We start from the raw sequence: 20,347 nt of genomic DNA, 5'->3' as shown, positions 1-20,347 counted from the left end.
GCTTTGGGACAAGTCTCAATGTCCTTGAGTGGCCCAGCCAGAGCCCGGACTTGAATCCAATCAAACATCTCAGTAGAGACCTGAAAATAGCTGTGCAGCAACCCACCCCATCCAACCTGACAGAGCTTGACGATATGCAGGTCAGAATGGGAGAAACTCCCCACATACAAGTGGGCCAAGCTTATAGTGTCATACCCAAGAAGACTCTGCTGTAATCGCTGCCAAAGTTGCTTCAACAAAGTACTGAGTAAAGGGTACTTATGTGAATCTCATATTTCAGTTTTTCATTTTTGTAATACTTTTTCAAAAAATTCTACAAACCTGTTTTTTGCTTTGTCATTATGGGGTGTGTGTAGATTGACGGGGGAGTGGGGCAATTAACCAAGTTTAGAACAAGGCTGTAATGTAACAATATTGTACTTAACCACGCATAGGTGTGTTGACCTGAACAACATTTGCATGTTTTAATCATCAAGTCTTTTTGGTTTTAACTTTATTCTCCTCTCTTATCCATCCTTTGTTTTGAACAGGTACACATGGGGATCCAGGAAGTGTAATTCCGGCACGTTTGGAATGTAAGTGAAGGAACAGTAGAACTTGTAATTCTACAGGGACGAGCCGAGCCCTAAGGCTCTGTCTGTTTCGGATGCATGGACTGACAGGAAGGAATACTGTGGGAATGGAAGGGCATGTTCACACATTAAAACATGGCCGCCTTGTCCTCCTCTACCATTTCTCTATTTGCAGTTATTTTCAATCTTATAAACTGTATTAATTATTGGGACAGTGAAGCATTTTTCTTATTTTTGTCTCTATACTTTGAAAGTTTGGATTTCAAATCAAACGATGACCATGGGGTTAAAGTGCAGAGTCAACTTTTGATTTTAGGGTATTTTTTTTATCAATATCGGGTGAACCGTTTAGAAATGTCAGCACTTTTTATATATAGTCCCCCCCTTTTAGGGTAGCAAAAGTATTGGGACAAATTCTCTTATGTGTAGTGAAGTATTTTATTTTTTTATTTTTTAACCTTTATTTTACTAGGCAAGTCAGTTAAGAACAAATTCTTATTTTCAATGACGGCCTAGGAACAGTGGGTTAACTGCCTGTTCAGGGGCAGAACGACAGATTTGTACCTTGTCAGCTCGGGGGTTTGAACTTGCAACTTACCGGTTACTAGTCCAACGCTTTAACCACTAGGCTACCCTGCCGCCCCATATTCATAGCACACTATGACTACATCAAGCTTTGACTACAAATTTGTTGGATGCATTTGCTGTTTGTTTTGGTTTTGTTTCAGATTGAAACAAAATAAAATAACCTCCCCTGTTATAGTAGTGTTGAGGGCTTAGCATGTCTTGGGGGTATGATACTTGTGTGGCTAACTTTCTCACTCATCATTTTTCACAATTCATTCAGGACCATCCGTAATCATTGCAGCATTCACATTATTGTTGAAGTGTTTGGAACATATTATATTCTTATTTACAAAAAAGTGACCCCAAAATGACATTTACCATTTAAGTTCTTTTGGGCACACAATATGATACACAACCAAAAACAAAGAGCAAATGCATCCAACAAATGTGTAGAGTCACAAGCTTGATGTAGACATTTCGTGCCATGAATATGGGACCAAATACAAAACTTTTTACTACTTTAATACACGTGTAAGTGAATTTGTCCCAATACATTTGGTCCTCTACAATGGGGAAAATATAAACAAAAAGTGCTGTAATTTATAAACGGTTCACACATTTATGGATGAAAATACCCTCAAATGAAAGCTTTTGATTTCAAATCTAAACATTTGGAATATCGGTCCCAAAGAAGGAAAAATGCCTCACTCTCCCACAGTGGAGGTTCCTTTAGAGAATGAAGGGGATGACCATCCTCCGCAGTGAATTTTAAAACGTATAGTGAAACATTAAAGTTATCCTTATTAGAAAAAACGATACTAAATATTTTCAAGTCACCAAATCATTTATTAAAGCACACTGATTTGTAATGAAGGTCTACAGTAGCCTCAGCAGCACACTGTAGGGTAGCACCATGGTGTAGTCCAGAGGACAGCTAGCTTCTGTCCTCCTCTGGGTACATTGACTTCAATACAAAACCTAGGAGACTCATGGTTCTCAACTCCTTTCATAGACTTACACAGTAATTTTGACAACTTCCGGAGGATGATTCGATACATGGGCTTTGTTACAATACAGGAATGATACAATTTAAACAATTCGGTTTGATTAGAGAACAAATCAATGTGATTCCATCTGAAGCACTTTACATTTTCTTGCACAAACACATTCATTTTCCATTCTGCTGATGGAGCTCACGAGCTGGGCCTCTCTGACCTTGATCTGTCTGACCTAACTTGTGTTTCTGTGTAAATTATGTATGTGTATGTATTATGTAGGGGCCTGATCTGAGCCACAAAGGAGACTAGGCATCTACCACCCCACTACCTCTGTCAGATAGGGGGGCAATGTAGTATGTTTTGTCCCCCCACTTTGGTTCTGAAATCAGCTTCACCCACTAACTTTTGCAGATTTAGTGTTTGAGGAAGTAATGTATCAATATTTATCATCTACAAATTAGCTATGGCATAGCCAATAAATAGCACAACTTTGGATTTCACCTCCATCTCAAAATCGAATATTAGTTGACGTTTTTAGTGAGTTTCTTTTCTCCTCCTGCTTTGTGCAATGCAGTGCGACTCGCAATGTGATTGCTGTCCTGGTTTTGAAATGATCAACTTTACCCTGATCATAGACACTGATTTGTTTTTAAAGCAAATCTAGCAAAACTATTGCTGATGGTGAACCTGAACAATCAAAATCAAATATATTATTAGCCCCATTTAGCAGGTAGCCTAGTGTAACCAGATGAGAGTTGTCTCTGGTAGCTTGCTTTTATTCTGGGTAAAACACAATTTTCAACAGCACATAGATGACAATAACTTAGCAAATTACATAGGCTGTCACTCAATAAAGCCTAATACGGTATCTGGCAAGCCGTTTGATTGGCTGAAGGTGCTACGCAGATATGTGTAGGGCTGTTCAGCATGTAAGGCTGGGCACAGTGCAGTTTGATTTAAGCTACTGCTATTGCCTGGGGGTTATTCAGCATGCAAAATGACTTGTAGATCAATGACTGTCAACACAGTTACACGCTTAATTTAACACCTGAAGGAAGACTCATCAGTTTCGGGAAGGGAGAAAGAAAGTACCATGAGCAACAACACAGAAATGTGACTCTGATTTTGTAACATTTTAATTGATTTTCTGATGCATGCTACATTTGAGTCAGTCTGGGGGTCTGCGGACTGACGCAGTCCTTTCTTACGCATCAGATTCAAATGTTTATCGGGGAATCGTTACATCGTTAGGAAGCAGACATGGTGCCCAGATCTTCCAGAACGTGATTTCTGATATTTTGGTAGAAAGTCCAATTGTAAACCGGGCAGTGCTCATTGTGGTTATATAAATAACTGTTTTGACTTTCGAGACATTTCCGCTAATTCATCTGAATTCTACAAATCGCTCAGTGCCTAGGAATGGAGTTTCCTACCCACTGGTGACAAGTCCACTTCCACCAACCACATGCCAACGCATTCAGCAGCTATTTAAAGTGTCCACGTCTGGTCCCGATTACCTCTCCAAAGCAGAGGCTTTGGTCGCTTTGTGGACCAAAGAGCCCTCCTTCAGTAGCTTTTATCCGTTTGTTTTCATATTTCCCTTCCCTTTTGGTTAGTGCTCTTCCCTTATTCTCCTCCTCGCCATTGCCCTTTTTGGCCAAGCCAAGGAATATAAAACATTTTCCTTCCATGCTGAACTTGGTTATGTAAACTCACCTCTTGAATCCCCCTCCTTGATTCCACCCTGTCCAAGTTGCCATTTTGCCAGGCCCCATCCTACGAGGACAAGCTCCCACAAAGTGTTTTGATTACATTGTGAAATAGGATCAGGGACATTTTTTTTTCTCCCCCAGGCTGGCCGTGTGGCTAAAAGGGGTGGCGGGGGGAGGAGGTGCAGAGAGAGCGAGGATTGAAGGCGGATGCGTGAGAGGAGGCTGTTGTGGTGGAACCCAGAGGGTTGTAGTGTGCGAGCGTGTGTAAGCTGTTAGCGCCTCCTAACCTCTCCCCATGCCCCTTGTGGCAAAGCAGCTGTTTGAATTACACAGAAAACCACCATTATGTCTCAGCAACCATATCTGTTTTATTCCCAAAATGTTCTTTATTGCCCATCTTAACCCCATTATTCAACTTTTTCCCCACAAAAGCCAAACATTGAGGAAACAATTGGGAAACACTGACCTTTTTCCATTAAGCTCCCTGGGATCGTTCGGGACACTAGCATCCCACCTCACCAACAGGCAGTGAAATTGCAGGGCGCCAAATTCATAATTAAAATTCCTCAACCATAAGTATTTTACACCATTTTAAAGATGCACCTCTCGTTAATCCAACCACAGTGTCTGATTTCAAAAAGGCTTTTCGACGAAAGCAGAACATATCATTATGTTAGGTCAGCAACTAGTCACAGAAAGCATTCAGCCATTTTCCAACCAAAGAGGGGTGTCACAAAAAGCAGAAATATAGATAAAATTAATCACTAACCTTTGACGATCTTCATCAGATGACACTCCCAGGACTCAATGTTACACAATACATGTATGTTTTGTTCAATCAAGTTCATATTTATATCCAAAAACCTCAGTTTACATTGGCGCCATGTTCAGAAATGCCTCCAAAACATCCAGAGAATTTGCAGAGCCACATCAAATAACAGAAATACTCATCATAAACTTTGATGAAAGATACATGTTTTTACATAGAATTAAAGATGAACTTGTTATTAATGCAACAGCTGTGTCAGATTTAAAAAAAGCTTTATGGCAAAAGCACAATATTCAATCATCTGAGAACAACGTTCAGCCACAAAAGCAAGCAATACAGTTACCCGCCAAGTTGTGGAGTCAACAAAAGTCATAAATAGCATTATAAATCTTCACTTACCTTTGCTGATCTTCGTCGGAATGCACTCCCAGGACTCCCACTTCCACAAGAAATGTTTAGTTTTGTTCGATTATGTCCAAATACCTCAGTTTTGTTCGCGTTTAGTTCACTATGCCAAAGGCACAATGCGCGAGCGCAAAATCCAGACAAAGTCAAGAGTTCCATTACAGTTTGTAGAAACATGTCAAATGATGTTTACAATCAATCCTTAGGGTCTTTTTATAATAAATCTTCAATAATATTCCAACCGGACAATAGCGTATTCATTACAGAGGAAAAAGAAGGAACGGCGCGCCCGTGTGACCACGCAGTAAACAACTGATTGGCCTCTGCCTAGTCCACTTGTTGAAACAGCTCTTATTTGACACCCTTCCACAATAGAAGCCAAACAACTTTCTAAAGACTGACATCTGCTGAAAGCCTTGGGAAGTGCAATCTGGCCCCATAGACACAGCATATTGGATAGGCAATCACTTAAATGAAACTACAAACCTCAGATTTCCCACTTCCTGGTTGGATTTGTCTCAGGTTTTTGCCTACCATATGAGTTCTGTTATACTCACAGACATCATTCAAACAGTTTTAGAAACTTCAGTGTTTCTATCCAATACTACTAATGATATGCATATATTAGCATCTGGGACAGAGTAGCAGGCAGTTTACTCGGGGCACCTTATTCATCCAACCTTTCTCAATACTACCCCCTTGTCACCAAGAAGTTAACTCCCTTCCATGTATTCTATGGCAACAAGTGTCATCGTGATTAAAAAAACAACATATTGTTCTTGGTTCAGTAATCCCCTTTTCCACTTCTTCTCTTTCTCATTGCCTGGTTAGCCAAACTCTGGAAACATTAAATCAGACATTTGTCCGGCGGGTCGCTCTCACAGGTTGTCACGGAACTTTTTGTCTCCATTAGTTCCCTCGACTCTCAGCACGGTCATTATACTGGTAGCGGCACTCAGGCAAGCCTATGATTTTGAGCACCGTTTAAACAGTGCTTCACTCACACAAGCCTGTGGCCTTGGGGCATGTGCCTTATCAATGTCTACTTTTTCACTGAGATTTGTCTGGGAGGGGAGTGATGTTATGGTAGCCTGTCATTTTGATTGAGGGAGTGATGTTATGGTAGTTGGGAGGGGTTATGGGAGTTGTAAGGGGTGCGTGTTGGTGGCAGGGAAGTCAGGCGCAGGAGAACAAACTTTGTTTAATAAATGCTGACCAAACTCCAAAACAACCAAAATGTACAAAATAACAAAGTGGGTACAAAACCCGTCGCACACCAACACTAAATAGCACATCACATACAAACTAAACAATCTCTGACATGAGGGGAAACAGAGGGTTAAATGCACAACATGTAATTGTTGGGATTGGAACCAGGTGTGAAGGAAGACAAGACAAAACCAATGGAAAATGAAAAATGGATCATTGATGGCTAGAAGGTTGGTGACGTCGAACACCGCCCGAACAAGGAGAGGGACCGACTTCGGCGGAAGTCGTGACAAGCGTGTCATTTTGATTGAGGGAGTTATGTTTTTGTTGACCATCTGGACCTTCTATATCCAGTAGCTCTCCTGGAGCCCACACAATGCCCTGCCTCTGTGTGTTTACTTAGTGCGAGTGTGTGTGTGTGTGTGTGTGTGTGAGAGAGATGAGCAACTATGTCCTCCTTAAACATACATGCACACAGCTTTCAGTTTTACATTGTTAATGATTACTGCAATTTTGGGGTTAGAGCTGGCAAGAAAGGCATTTCGGGCATGTGACATTGAAAGTTGAAACGTCGCTTCACCGTGCCGTCTCTTTTTTTATCTCGCTCTCAACACCCATCCAAACACACTTGTTTGAGTATTTTGTTTGGTTCCATAATTTGAGAAAACAGAAATAAATATATATATATATGTGTGTGTGTGACAACTAAGGAGTCAGTTTCTTACACTCAAGGATACAGAATAAAGCACCACACCATACAAAGACACACTCCCACTCCCAAAGTGAACCGGAGATGAGCAGCTGAGCATTAGATTACAGGGAAATGATCAGCCAGAGTAGACCGGTAACCAGCAGCCACACTACAGTGTTAGCTGTGTGTGTGTCCTTGTGTACGCACCTGAACTTTTATCGCAAGCAGAGAGAGACTTCACTGAACATCATACACCTGGTCTAGACACTACCATAACCGCAGTTCCATACCACTGACAACCAGACCGTGTAATTGTGTCATTTTTAAAACCCATTGCACATTTTACTTTAGGATGGGTCTTTTTAGGAACAATAAACAACAACAACGGATACCATGAGATGGAATAGGTCGGTACGGCAGCAGTGTATTGTCCTGAACTGTGTCCTGTGATTTGAGGTAGGGGAATGATATGCAAAGTCTGGTGGAGCTCAATCTGCTCCGTCTACTCACCATGTATGGTTTCAGTTGGGTGATTTGATTTAAAATGGCATTTTGTGTAACCGAGCGCCATGCCAAGCTCCATGATGGCCGCTATGTGCCTCGTTTTGGCAGTCCTGTTCAACTCATGACAAAGGCAGGGCGTTTTGGTAACCTAGCCTTCTTAAAATACCAAACCACTTCGTCACTCAGAGACATGTGCACACACAGCCTACTCACAGTACACACACTTCTCAGTCAGGCTCCATGGCCAAAGCAAACCTTTTTGTATTTGAACTGCATCAAACTGTGAGTGGAGAAGAGCGCTAGGGACAGAAGATTAAGTGGCCTTTAAGCGTATCAGAAATCTTAATTAACATTAGGGGGTTTGATAAGGAACTTTGGCTGTCAATCTCATGTTTATTTTTGCAGTCTGAGGTAGTGTCTGAACGGTGAGGTAACGGTCTGGAAGGAAGGCTAGCACTACTATCATATGTACTGCATTTACCTCCTTCTCTCAGAGACGTGTTATTGGAAAGGTGGACTGTGCAGTTTATACACTCAACTCTGAGGACCATAGAATTAAAGGCACTATTTGGATTGAATTTCGCTTGTCTCAATCGTTGTGGCATTTTTTCACGGCATGTTCTGTACTATGGGAAACATTATCTACTGTATACTGCACTGTATAATGGTTTGAATAGTAGCCGTTTCTCTTCACTCCTGATAGGTAGCACCAAGCTCTCTAACTAGCGTTTTAATAGGTGGTGGTAGTAGTACATTCATTAAACATTTTAGTCACACTACTAGCGTATTTCACGACATCCAATTTCAAATGGGAGAAACTGTTACCCACTTCAATGATTCTCGCTCCCTTGTTGTGCAGAGAAATTCTTTGACACGCTCAGTAGAAATGTCTGACATTTTTCAGGTGTCTGTGTGATTGGGTGTATCAATAACAAAATTGCTTAGGCAGTGTGTGGACACCCTGGGAAATTGGCAATTCCGAAATGAAAGCTTCCACAGAACTAGACAACATGTGAGGCATTAACATAGTCTTATTGTTATCATTTGGGTCAATTTGACAGATTCCTTTTGACGACTGTTACACAAAATGATGCTGTCCTTTTTTTTACCTGTGAAATGTTTGTTAGTAGTTTTTCTCTGGACAGACCAAAACAACACCTGCAAACAAACCAATTCTCGGCACACATTCTTCTGTGTGTTTTGTGGAGGTGAGAATTTGGCGTAATTCTGTTTTACTACTCCGACAAGGGACCGAAAGTATTTACGTGGGACTTGAATATAGGTGTAGAAAGTGGCCTATAATACTGACTGAGGTAAGATATAAATGGGGTGCCAGGTAGCCTAGTGGTTAGAGCATTGGACTAGCAACCAAAAGGTTGCAAGATCAAATCCCCAAGCTGACAAGTTCAAAATCTGTCATTCTGCCCCTGAGCAAGGCAGTTAACCCACTGTTCCTAGGCTGTCATTTGAAAATAAGAATGTGTTCTTAACTGACTTGCCTAGTTAAATACAGGTAAAACAAAACATTAGACAAGCATGGCTTTGACTCCACCAATCTGGAATGTATGCTTCTAAAAGGATGTGGTCATTTCAGAAAGTTTTCCCCTAAGGGACCGTAATATGTGGTGGCCCATTTGTTTGGAAGGGCTGGTCTGTGTATTCTTTATTAGTCTGGTACTACCATATAGGGCCCTATAAAATCCACCTTGTGGAAAATGCAGACAGAATCACAGAATCCAGACATTAAAACATAATTCAACAATCTAAAAGAAAATGTGTTGAAGTCATTCAAAAATTCTTTAATTTTCCCAAGTTAATCATAAGAGATGAACACAATGCATCAGCGAATCATATTCCTGCAACTTTCTGCAACTGCACAGGAATGTCAGTCTGTGTGCGTTGTGCTCGTACGTCTAGTCTACACTTAGTGTAGCCATTAGTGATAATGCTAATGATAACCATCTGCTGGTAGATGGAAAGGCTTTCCCAAAAACCTTCTCAATTAAATGTTACAAAGTAGCCTATGCCTACCTGGCAGTATGATATCGTGATAATTTGCGTCAATCCAGTGGCCATTTGTTTTGCTAACTCTGAAGTCACATGAGCGCTACAGAAACACAGCTAACCTAACAACGGTCTTTGGCTGGTGCGCACTTGCATTAAAAGTTAACTACACCTACATTTTTTATGTATTAGATTTTTTCCCCAGACCTCCAACAGTGGTCTCCTGATGTGGTTCAAGCATTGTTATGGACTTCTGTTTTAAAATGAAATAAAACAAATAAAAAAAGTGTAATTTTGAGAGCAAGAACTGAATTTTGGAAAAAATAAATGGAATCTGGCAAAAAATAAAACAGATTTTATAGGTCACTACTAGTAGTGTACACACACGCGCCCTTCCACTGAAGTTCGTCTTGCCACAGCCCTTGCCTTCAGGCCTCGGCAACCATCCCTTGAATACATTCTTTTTTGCCTCTAACCCATTTCCTATTTTAGTTTAGTTTCTTTGTTCTTGGCCTTCAGCCATGTCCTTGCTAAATGACTGTACTCACATCTGAAAGAGTTAATACATACAGCCGTGATGTAATCAGCAGTCTCTTTGCAGAACAAGGTGACTTTCCTTCAGCGAGGGAGCAGTAGTCATAACAAGCAGGCAGAAGTAATCAAATCATGTCATTTGACATGATTCCCTCTTCTTCTTTTTTTTCCGTCCCCCCTTTACTTAATCTCCGTCCCGTGAACAATGTCTGGGTTTAATGCAGTAGCCAGGCCCGAAGAGAGGGAACAAGGCGCACTCCTCCTCGTCATCCAATGTCATCTCCATCCCTCTCTGCTTCCCACTCCGCAGAAACAGTCCGGAATCATAATCACCACTTGACCGTTTGTGACTTTCACATGGCCGACTGTAGATGCTCCAGGGTTGAAGTAGAGGTGACTTCCCCCCCTTTATCAGAATTTTTCCAATCTGATGCTTCGTTGCTTAAATACAGAACATTAGAGGGTATTATGCACGGGAGGGGTCGGGGCTTTATGGGTGGTGCCTCTGCCTTTGATGTTGAGGGCTAGAAAATCCTGCTCAGTCAAATAAAAAGGGCTTTGAAATTGCATAAGTGGGTCAATCCCTTGACAGGTTTGCAACTGTGCATATGTTTGGGTCTTGAAACAGCACTCAGAACCGTTGTGTGTGTGTGTGGCTCTGTTGCTAGAGAGTGTTACTTGTAAACGTCAAAGGTCGTGCGTTGAATTCCCTCTGGGGCCACTCATAAAAAAACTGCACACATAAATTGCTTTGGACAAAAGGGTCTGCTTAATGGGATATATTATTATAATCATTCACATTACACACATTTTGCCCTGATATTTGTATAGGATGGCCCAAACTTCTTAAGAATGGGACATTGTACAAACATGACATTTTATGGAGAATATTGTGTAGTGTGAAAAGCAAGTTTGTTTACAGTATCTTAGGATGCATGCAGGGTCAACTACTGCCTATACTTTTTAAAATTTAACTACGCAAGTCAGTTAAGAACAAATTCTTATTTACAATGACGGCCTACACCGGCCAAACCCAGACGGCGCTGGGCCAATTGTGCGCCACCCTATGGGACTCGCAATCACGGCCGGTTGTGATACAGCCTGGATTTGAACCAGAGTGTCTGTTGTGACGCCTCTAGCACTGAGATGCAGTGCCTTTGACCGCTGCACCATTCTGGAGCCACTGCCTAAAAACAGACATTCTAAAGAAAACTGAAAGCATATATCTGGGGAGTATCTGGTAGTAGAACACTAAATAAGCTATTCAGTCGTTTATTCAGCCAATCATTTCTTTCTGACTTCTGTAGCAAGCTATGTTCAAATGCTACTCTAAAATTATTCAGTGGTGGATCGGGGCCTTGGTGCTAATTAGAACGTTCTATCTTAACTGGGTCACTGCCTGCTTTGTGGTTTGTTTTGCTATTCAAATGTATTAAAATGGGAAAATATGCCATCCCTGCCGAACGACCCAATGTGGTTTTGTTGCCTTTGCTTATTTCTTTGTTCGTTGGTGGGTTGGGCTGTGTGGCTCTATGAAGGACTTTCTAGTCTGGTCAAACTCTAAATATTTGTCCAGAATGTACACCAAATTTAAATGAGGAACGTTGAACTTGTCATGAAAGAGAACTGTAGAATTTTTCTATATACAGTAATTGGTCATCTATATTTCCCCAAATACTTTGATCATTCCATTTGACAGTTTGGCTGGGTTTTTATGAAGACTGAGTGATGTTGAGGTGGGTGGGGGGGTTTCTTCAGTAAAGACCCTCCTGTGCTCTGTTGATGTTTTTTTTTCTCAGTCTCTCCCCTCCACATTGGCCCCAACGTTCCCCTCTGTCATTACCCAGTCTTTCTTGCTTTCTCTCCTTCCCGCTCTCCATCTGTACTCAGCCCGACAGAGACAAACTAAGAGGGAGAAGCAGAGAGAGACTAAGTCAGAAAGAGGGAGTGAGATTGAAAAGGACATGTCTAAGATAATTCTAGAGAGTTGCAGAGAGAGTCTGAAATTGAAGAAAAAAATTGAGAGTGACCAAGCAGATAAACGGAGAACTAGAGTGTGCAGAAGATCTGTGGTTTTAGGCTGACTGAAGAATCCCCAGAGGTACAGTCAAACACACATGGGCCTGATCAATAATGGACACTGGTCCCCAGGTTTAGCCTGGCCAGACACGCACGCACACATGCAGATACAGACACGGACACGCCATCCTGGGCTAGTCTCCTGGGGAATTGATGCACGGTGACAAATTGACACTCCTCCCCTCCCCCTTTTCTCTATGCTCTGGTCTCAGACAAGCCACAGAAACAAGGACTGAGAAAGCAAGAATCGGATGGCAAGGAAAATATTTAGACACAGCAATAGTGGCGCAGCGGTCTAAGGCACTGCATCTGTGCTAGAGGCATCACTACAGACACCCTGGATCAAATCCAGGCTGTATCACAACTGGCCGTGATTGGGAGTCCCATAGGGTGGTGAACATTTGGCCCAGCGTCATCTGGGTTTGGCCGGTGTAGGCCATCATTGTAAATAAGAATGTGTTCTTAACTGACTTGCCTAGTTAAAGGTTCAATTTATTTATTTTTTAAATTGTGATTTTATCTATAAGAACATGACTAGTTTAGCTGTATGCTTCTCATGGTCAGATGGCATGGCCAGGGATGACAGGGTAATGAATAGCAGTTAGCTAGCTGTCAGCACTATACTCCTGATAACAGTGTGGGAGCGTGGACTGGGGAAATAGGCTGTCAATCCTGCATCAGGACTCTCCCTGCCACACAGACCGAGCAAGGGGAAGAGGGGACCCTCTTTAGGAAAAAGTGTGTGTGCGTGCCTGTGTGTAGTTGTGCATGGTAAAGATCTATACAATGCACACGGCTAATTCAAAAACTATGGACGGACCAATATACACACAGCCCTGACAAGACAATGTAAATTATATATTATCATTATTGAAGATAATGCAAAGCTCACTGAATTTAATGTAGGCTAGCTGACAATGCGTTGCGAATCGACGTTGCTGAATGTGAAACTACATTCCTATTACAAAACTACATTGCAAAATGTGAAAAAAAATACATTGCTGAATGTAAAAATGCATTGCTGAATTTTGAAACGACATTGCTGAATGGCAAACTATACTGACCAAAAATATAATTGCAACATGTAAATGTTCGTCCCATGTTTCATGAGCTGAAATGAAAGATCCCAGAAATTTTCCATACGCACAAAAAAAAACATTTCTCAAAAATGTTAAGCACAAATTTGTTTACATCCCTGTTAGGGAGCATTTAGCCTTTGCCAAGATAATTCATCCACCGGACAGGTGTGGCATATCAAGAAGTTGATTAAACAGCATGAACATTACAGAGGTGCACCTTGTGCTATAAAAGGCTACTCTAAAATGTGCAGATCTCTCGCACAACACAATGCCACAGATGTCTCAAGTTGAGGGAGCATGCAATTGGCATGTTGATTGCAGCAATGTCCACCAGAGCTGCTGCCAGAGAATTTAATGTTAATTTCTCTACCTTAAGCCACCTCCTACTTCGCTTTAGAAAATTTGTCAGTACGTCCAACCAGCCTCTCAACCGCAGAGTATTTCTGTTTGTGATAAAGCCCTCTTGTGGGGAAAGACTCATTTTGATTGGCTCGGCCTGACTCCACAGTGGGTGGGCCTATGCCCAGTCATGTGAAATCCACAGATTAGAGCCTAATGAATTTATATGAACTGTAACTCAGTAAAATCGTTGCAAATGTTGCATGTTGGGTTGTATATTTTTGAAACTACATTGCTGAATGGGAAATAATATTGCCAAATGATCTATGTCAAAGCAATAATGGCCGGTAGTAAACTTGGGGTGTGGCTGCAGTGCACACAGGCAGTGAATAGATCCATTGTTCCTCTAACAGGTAGCTTCACTCTTGGGATTATTCAGTAACCCATTCACTGGTGTAGGACTCATTTTGTGTGTGTGTGTGTGTGGGCCTGGTGTTTGTATGATGTCTGTGTCGCGTGGGTGGCAAAATGTTTAAGTATTCTGTGTGTGTGGTTGTGTGCCTTCTGTGTTAGTAAGGACGTGTATCATCATGGGTAGCGTGTGTGTGGATCAATGGCACCTATGGATCTGCCTATCAGTGTTAACAGGAGGAGAAGAGCATTAGATTGAGCTCATCTGTGTCTCTACAGGAGGTTATAGTGATCCTGTGGCTAGTGAGTGAGGTCGATAGTTTGTGTGTGTGTGTTTTGTGCGTTGATAGGTTTACATAATGTGTTTGCATGTGAATTCACGGTAATGTACAAGTGGGTTCATACCGTGTGTGTGTGCGCATCTCTCTCCTTTCTGCATCCCCCTGTAAGCTTCCCACACACACAGACACACACACACACACACACAGTCCCATTTGCGGTCAGCAGGGGGGTGATGGGGAGCTGGAGGGGTGTCCATTGTGTGTTAAATGGAGCTGTCCATCCCCTGACATTGGAACAGAAGGAATAAGAAACCCCCCTCTGCCCTACCCCCCCTAAACCACTCTGCCGCTATTCTCATACACCTCTCTTTCTCAATGTATATTTATTTTTTATTTCTCTCTTTCTTTCTCTCTTGTTCTTTCTTTTTCTCTCTCTCTCTCTTTCTTTCTTTCTCTCTTTTTCTTTCTCTCTTTCTTTCCCTCTCTTTATCTCTTTCTTTTTCTTTCTTTTTGGCACCCTCTTCTTCCATCCTCCATATGTGGAAGTATGAGACCTGTGTTTTTTGATTTGGGACCCAACCGTTGGGGTGGTTCATCCATCACAGCCTGTCTCCACCACCCTCCTCTACTCCCGATTGGTTTGACTCCTTGGGGAGATGATTGGGCTGGACCATTGGCTCACAGATGGAGGGGTGGGTAGGGGAGGGGAAATCCACTTTGGTTTACTTTATGACTGGACCTTGTATGGATTTTCTCAGTATCACAAAGGAAAGGGTAGAGGGAGTTTTTATACCTCCGCTGGCTTTGTTGTAGTAGATTGGGGGAATTGAGTGTGCACAGTATGTGTGAATGGTAGAGCACACATTATGAATTAGCATTTTTTCCGTTTGCGTGTATGTGGGGGATGTGACCCCTCTGGTTATCTGCTACTGGGCACCTGACACCATGTACTCTTTTTGATCACATTATGAACAATATTTAACCAAACTTCAGGCTATGTCTTTCTATATACAATGCTTAAACATCGTGTCGAAGGGAACAAGGTACTAGCACATATCAGGCTTGGGCCCTTGGCTCTATCTTAATTTGCCTTTCTGCAAGTCCTTCCATCCTTTTCTCCTCGCCGCCTCATCTACCATTTTGGAGGAGGTCCTTTCCTATTTTTCAATGCATTTTGAGAAAGAGGGGAGGAGAACAAATACAAGGAATCAAGGACCGATATATTAAGATAATTTGTTGCTCTTTTGAAACTGCCAGAAACAACGTGACATCTAAGCCACAAGAGTACATGGCACATTTCAGCTCGACTCATTAACAATCTGTAGGAGCTGCCTCCCAAAGGGCACCCTATGCACTATATATAGCAGGTAATAGGGTGTCATAGAGTACCACAGTATGAGTCATAATATCCATAAAACCTAGCGGTCAAAGAGGGAAATGGTTCCAATAGTTTTTTCCACAATTAAATCCCATAGGGGCTTTTAGAGCACTTAAAATAAGGCTGTGTTTCGTGTAGGCTTACCCTGGCGTGGCGTTTTGGTAACCGTGTAAATCTCTGACTTTGCTCAATATATTCGCCTGTATTTACCCCTGACAAATGAAATGGTAAGTAGCTGCTAATGTGGCTATCATAAAGAACTACAAATGCCATGATGTAGACGAGACTACCGAATTGAGGCAAAGGTAAGACTCTCTGGATTAACTATCTAATGTCAGCTAAATGTAGTAATTAATAAATTGGCTACATTACTGTGAACTGTCTTGGGCAAGTTTTATATTGACGCAAAACCTGTTCGCAAAGTAGATGACATGCAGGAGCTTGCAGTGATTTGTAATCGTGCAAGATGTCTACTTTGATGCTAATTAGCATTTTCAAATCGGAGTGTAAATGGAGACAAATATATTGATAAAAGTCACCTTTGTCTGATATTTTTATTTTTTACATGGTTATCAAAACATCACGCCAGGGTAAACTTACATGAAACACAGCCCTTATTTTCATTGTTTCTATAATCCCTAATGGGAAAAATAAATGGTGGAAAAACAATTGGAACCATTTCCCAATTTGACCGCTAGGTTTTATGGGTATTATGAAATTTCCACTGTGGGGCTCTATTTGGGGCACATCCTAAGAAAGGCACATAACACATAACGTAACTTTTTCAATGTGAATAAGTATCTTCCTGCCTCATCCTTGATGGAGAGATTAAATGGGGCTTTTGTCTGTGTGTTTCCAAGGTAAGGTCAGAGAGACCTTGTTTATCATGTGAGCCGTGCCATGCCGTACTGTACTAGGCTGCTTGCGTTCCTGTTTAATGAGGTGTGTGCCTGTGTGACCCTTATCCTGTCTGGACACTATGATGAATGGGACTGTTCTAGTGGAGGTGTGAGACTTGACTGTGGAGTGTTATCCCGCTTAGCGTACACGCATACTAACGAACATACACACTCTTTGTCTTTTTTGTCTCTCTCCCTCTCCCATAAGGCTGTGTGGGTGTGGTATCACCCTTAAGGATCTTCCGTACTCCTCAGACAAACTGTTCAGAAATGTAAAGCCTACCCACTACACAACTATACAATCGCTAGACATCTATCTATATACCATTGAAGTCGGAAGTTTACGTACACAGTAGCCAAATACATTTAAACTCAGTTTTTTACAATTTCTGACATTTAATCGTAGTAAAAATTCCCTGTTTTTAGGTCAGTTAGGATCACCACTTTATTTTAAGAATGTGAAATGTCAGAATAATAGAAGAGAATTTATTTATTTCATCACATTCCCAGTGGGTCAGAAGTTTACATGCACTCAATTAGTATTTGGTAGCATTGCTTTTAACCTGGGTCAAACGTTTCAGGCAGCCTTCCACAAGCTTCCCACAATAAGTTGGGTGAATTTTGGCCTATTCCTCCTGACAGAGCTGGTGAAACTGAGTCAGGTGTGTAGGCCTCCTTGCTCACACACACTTTTTCAGTTCTGCCCACAAATTTTCTATGGGATTGAGGTCAGGGCTTTGTGATGGCCACTCCAATACCTTGACTTTGTTGTCCTTGAGCCATTTTGCCACAACTTTGGAAGTATGTTTGGGGTCATTGTCCATTTGGAAGACCCATTTGCGACCAAGTGCACCAAGTAAGTTCCTGATTGATGTCTTGAGGTGTTGCTTCAATATATCTATGTAATTTTCCTGCCTCATGATGCCATCTATTTTGTGAAGTGCACCAGTCCCTCCTGCAGCAAAGCACCCCCACAACATGATGCTGCTACCCCCGTGCTTCACAGTTGGGATGGTGTTCTTCGGCTTGCAAGCCTCCCCCTTTTTCCTCCAAACATAACGATGGTCAATATGGCCAAACAGTTCTATTTTTGATTCATCAGACCAGAGGACATTTCTCCAAAAAGCACGATCTTTGTCCCCATGTGCAGTTACAAACTGTAATCTGTCTTTTTTATGGTGGTTTTGGAGCAGTGTCTTCTTCCTTGCTGAGCAGCCTTTCAGGTTATGTTGATATAGGACTCGTTTTACTGTGGATATAGATACTTTTGTACCTGTTTCCTCCAGCATCTTCACAAGGTACTTTGCTGCTGTTCTGGGATTGACTTACACTTTTCGCACCAAAGTATGTTCATCTCTGGGAGACAGAACACATCTCCTTCCTGAGCGGTATGACTGCTGCGTGTTCCCATGGTGTTTATACTTGCGTACTATTGTTTGTTCAGATGAACGTGGTACCTTGAGGTGTTTGGAAATTGCTCCCAAGGATGAATCAGACTTGTGGAGGTCTACAATTGTTTTTCTGAGGTCTTGGCTGATTTTGTTTAGATTTTCTTATGATGTCAAGCAAAGAGGCACTGAGTTTGAAGGTAGGCCTTGAAATACATCCACAGGTACACCTTCAATTGACACAAATTATATCAATTAGCCTGTCTGAAGCTTCTGAAGCCATGACATTTTCTGGAATTTTCCAAGCTGTTTAAAGGCACAGTCAACTTAGTGAATGTAAGCTTTTGACCCACTGGTATTGTGATACAATGAATTATAAGTGAAATTGTAACGCTCTTCTGAAGAAGAGGACCAAAGTGCAGCGTGGTACGGACTGGGTACCCTCGTCGCTGGAGGCTCCGGACTGGAGAACGTCGCTGGAGGCTCTGGACTGGAGAACGTCGCTGGAGGCTCTGGACTGGAGAACGTCGCTGGAGGCTCCGGACTGGAGAACGTCGCTGGAGGCTCCGGACTGGGGAACGTCGCTGGAGGCTCCGGACTGGGGAACGTCGCTGGAGGCTCCGGACTGGGGAACGTCGCTGGAGGCTCCGGACTGGGGAACGTCGCTGGAGGCTCCGGACTGGGGAACGTCGCTGGAGGCTCCGGACTGGGGAACGTCCCTGGAGGCTCCGGACTGGGGAACGTCCCTGGAGGATTCTTGCCATGGATCGTCCCTGGAGGATTCTTGCCATGGATCGTCCCTGGAGGATTCTTGCCATGGATCGTCCCTGGAGGATTCTTGCCATGGATCGTCCCTGGAGGATTCTTGCCATGGATCGTCCCTGGAGGATTCTTGCCATGGATCGTCCCTGGAGGCTTCCCTGGAGGATTCTTGCCATGGATCGTCCCTGGAGGCTTCGTGCCATGGATCGTCCCTGGAGGCTTCGTGCCATGGATCGTCCCTGGAGGCTTCGTGCCATGGATCGTCACTGGAGGCTTCGTGCCATGGATCGTCACTGGAGGCTTCGTGCCATGGATCGTCACTGGAGGCTTCGTGCCATGAGCTGGCACAGGGCTTACCGGGCTGGGGAGACATACGAGAGGATTAGTTCTGAGCGCAGGCACAGGACTCACCAGGCTGGAGAGACATACAGGAGGCCCTGTCCTAGGCAGAGGCACCGGATACACTGGGCCGTGGAGGCGCACTGGGGGTCTCGAGCTAGGAGCCTGCACAACCCGTCCTGGCTGGATGGTTATTTTCACCCTGCAGATGCACTGGAGACACAGTGCGCAGAGCCGGCGCATGATATCCCGGGCCGTAGAGACCGGATGCTGGTACTGGCGACCAGATGCGCTGAGCCGGCATCCTCCGACCTGGCTGGATGCCCACTCTAGCCCAGCCGATTCGGGGAGCTGGAAGGTAGCGCACCGGGCTGTGCACGCACACTGGAGTCACCGTGCGCTCCAGCTTATAACACAGTGCCTGACCAGTACGACGTTCCCTCCGGTAAGCACGGGGAGTTGGCTCAGGTCTCCAACCTGGCTCAGCCAATCTCCCCGTGTGCCACCCCCCAAATTGTTTTTTTTGTAGTGGCCTCCCGGTCTTTAGTGCCAGCCTGTCCCCGTGTAATCCTTGGCCCTTTTACCAGCTGCCTCCGCCTTCCTTGCTGCTTCGAACCGGCTCCCATGGCAGGCGATCTTTTCCGGCCAGGATCTCCTCCCACGTGAAGGATCCTTTGCCGTCCAGGATGTCCTCCCATGTCCAGTCCTCCTTACCACGCTGCTTGGTCCTTTGGTGGTGGGTAGTTCTGTAACGCTCGCCTGAAGAAGAGGACCAAAGCGCTGCGTGGTACGTGTTCATGATTATTTATTCAAACTGAACACTGAAACAAAATAACAAAGTGGAACAAAACGAAACAGTTCTGTCTGGTGTAAACAGAAAACAACTACCCACAAAACACAGGTGGGGAAAAAGATGCCTATGATTCTCAATCAGAGACGACGATAGACAGTTGCCTCTGATTGAGAACCACACCCGGGCCAAACACAAAGAAATAGAAAACATAGAAATAAAGAAACTAGAATGCCCACCCTAGTCACACCCTGGCCTAACCAAAATTGAGAATAAAAACCTCTCTATGGCCAGGGCGTGACAGAAATAATCTGTCTGTAAACAATTGTTGGGATTATTACTTGTGTCATGCAGAAAGTAGATAATATTGATTATATTTTATAAAGGTTTGATGCATTTCTTAAGCCCATTTCAAAGTTATGAACATTTCGGTCTTCGGAAACAACTTCTATTCCCATTGTGTTCGTATCACTGAGGTCCTACTAACGTTCTACTGATCCTCCAATCAACTAAAATGGAAGCCTCGTCTTCTTGAAATAAATATTGAAGTGTCACTTAAAGAGACAACAGAACATATCCACAAGAATATGTCACATCTGCAACCAGAGTGTAAAAAAAAAACCTCTAGACCACCTTT

The 20,347-nt window shown here is 43.0% G+C and overlaps 1 protein-coding gene across 2 annotated transcripts in view; it reads left to right on the top strand.

The window, feature by feature from the left end:
* plxnb1b (plexin b1b) overlaps nucleotides 1-20,347 on the top strand; it is a 117,615-nt gene that overhangs the window by 32,506 nt on the left and 64,762 nt on the right. Inside the window, exon 2 of one of the 2 annotated variants that reach the window (XM_042300589.1) lies at nucleotides 531-575. The exons of the other annotated variant lie outside the window; for it this stretch is intronic. The gene's annotated coding sequence lies outside the window, so the exon portion shown is untranslated. The remainder of the gene's footprint in view (nucleotides 1-530; nucleotides 576-20,347) is intronic. 2 annotated transcript variants of the gene reach the window in all.

This window comes from Oncorhynchus tshawytscha, linkage group LG02, assembly GCF_018296145.1.
Source record: "Oncorhynchus tshawytscha isolate Ot180627B linkage group LG02, Otsh_v2.0, whole genome shotgun sequence".
In the NCBI taxonomy this organism is placed as follows: domain Eukaryota; kingdom Metazoa; phylum Chordata; class Actinopteri; order Salmoniformes; family Salmonidae; genus Oncorhynchus; species Oncorhynchus tshawytscha.
Note: the sequence above shows the minus strand (reverse complement) of the source record. Positions and strands in the feature narration are given on the sequence as shown.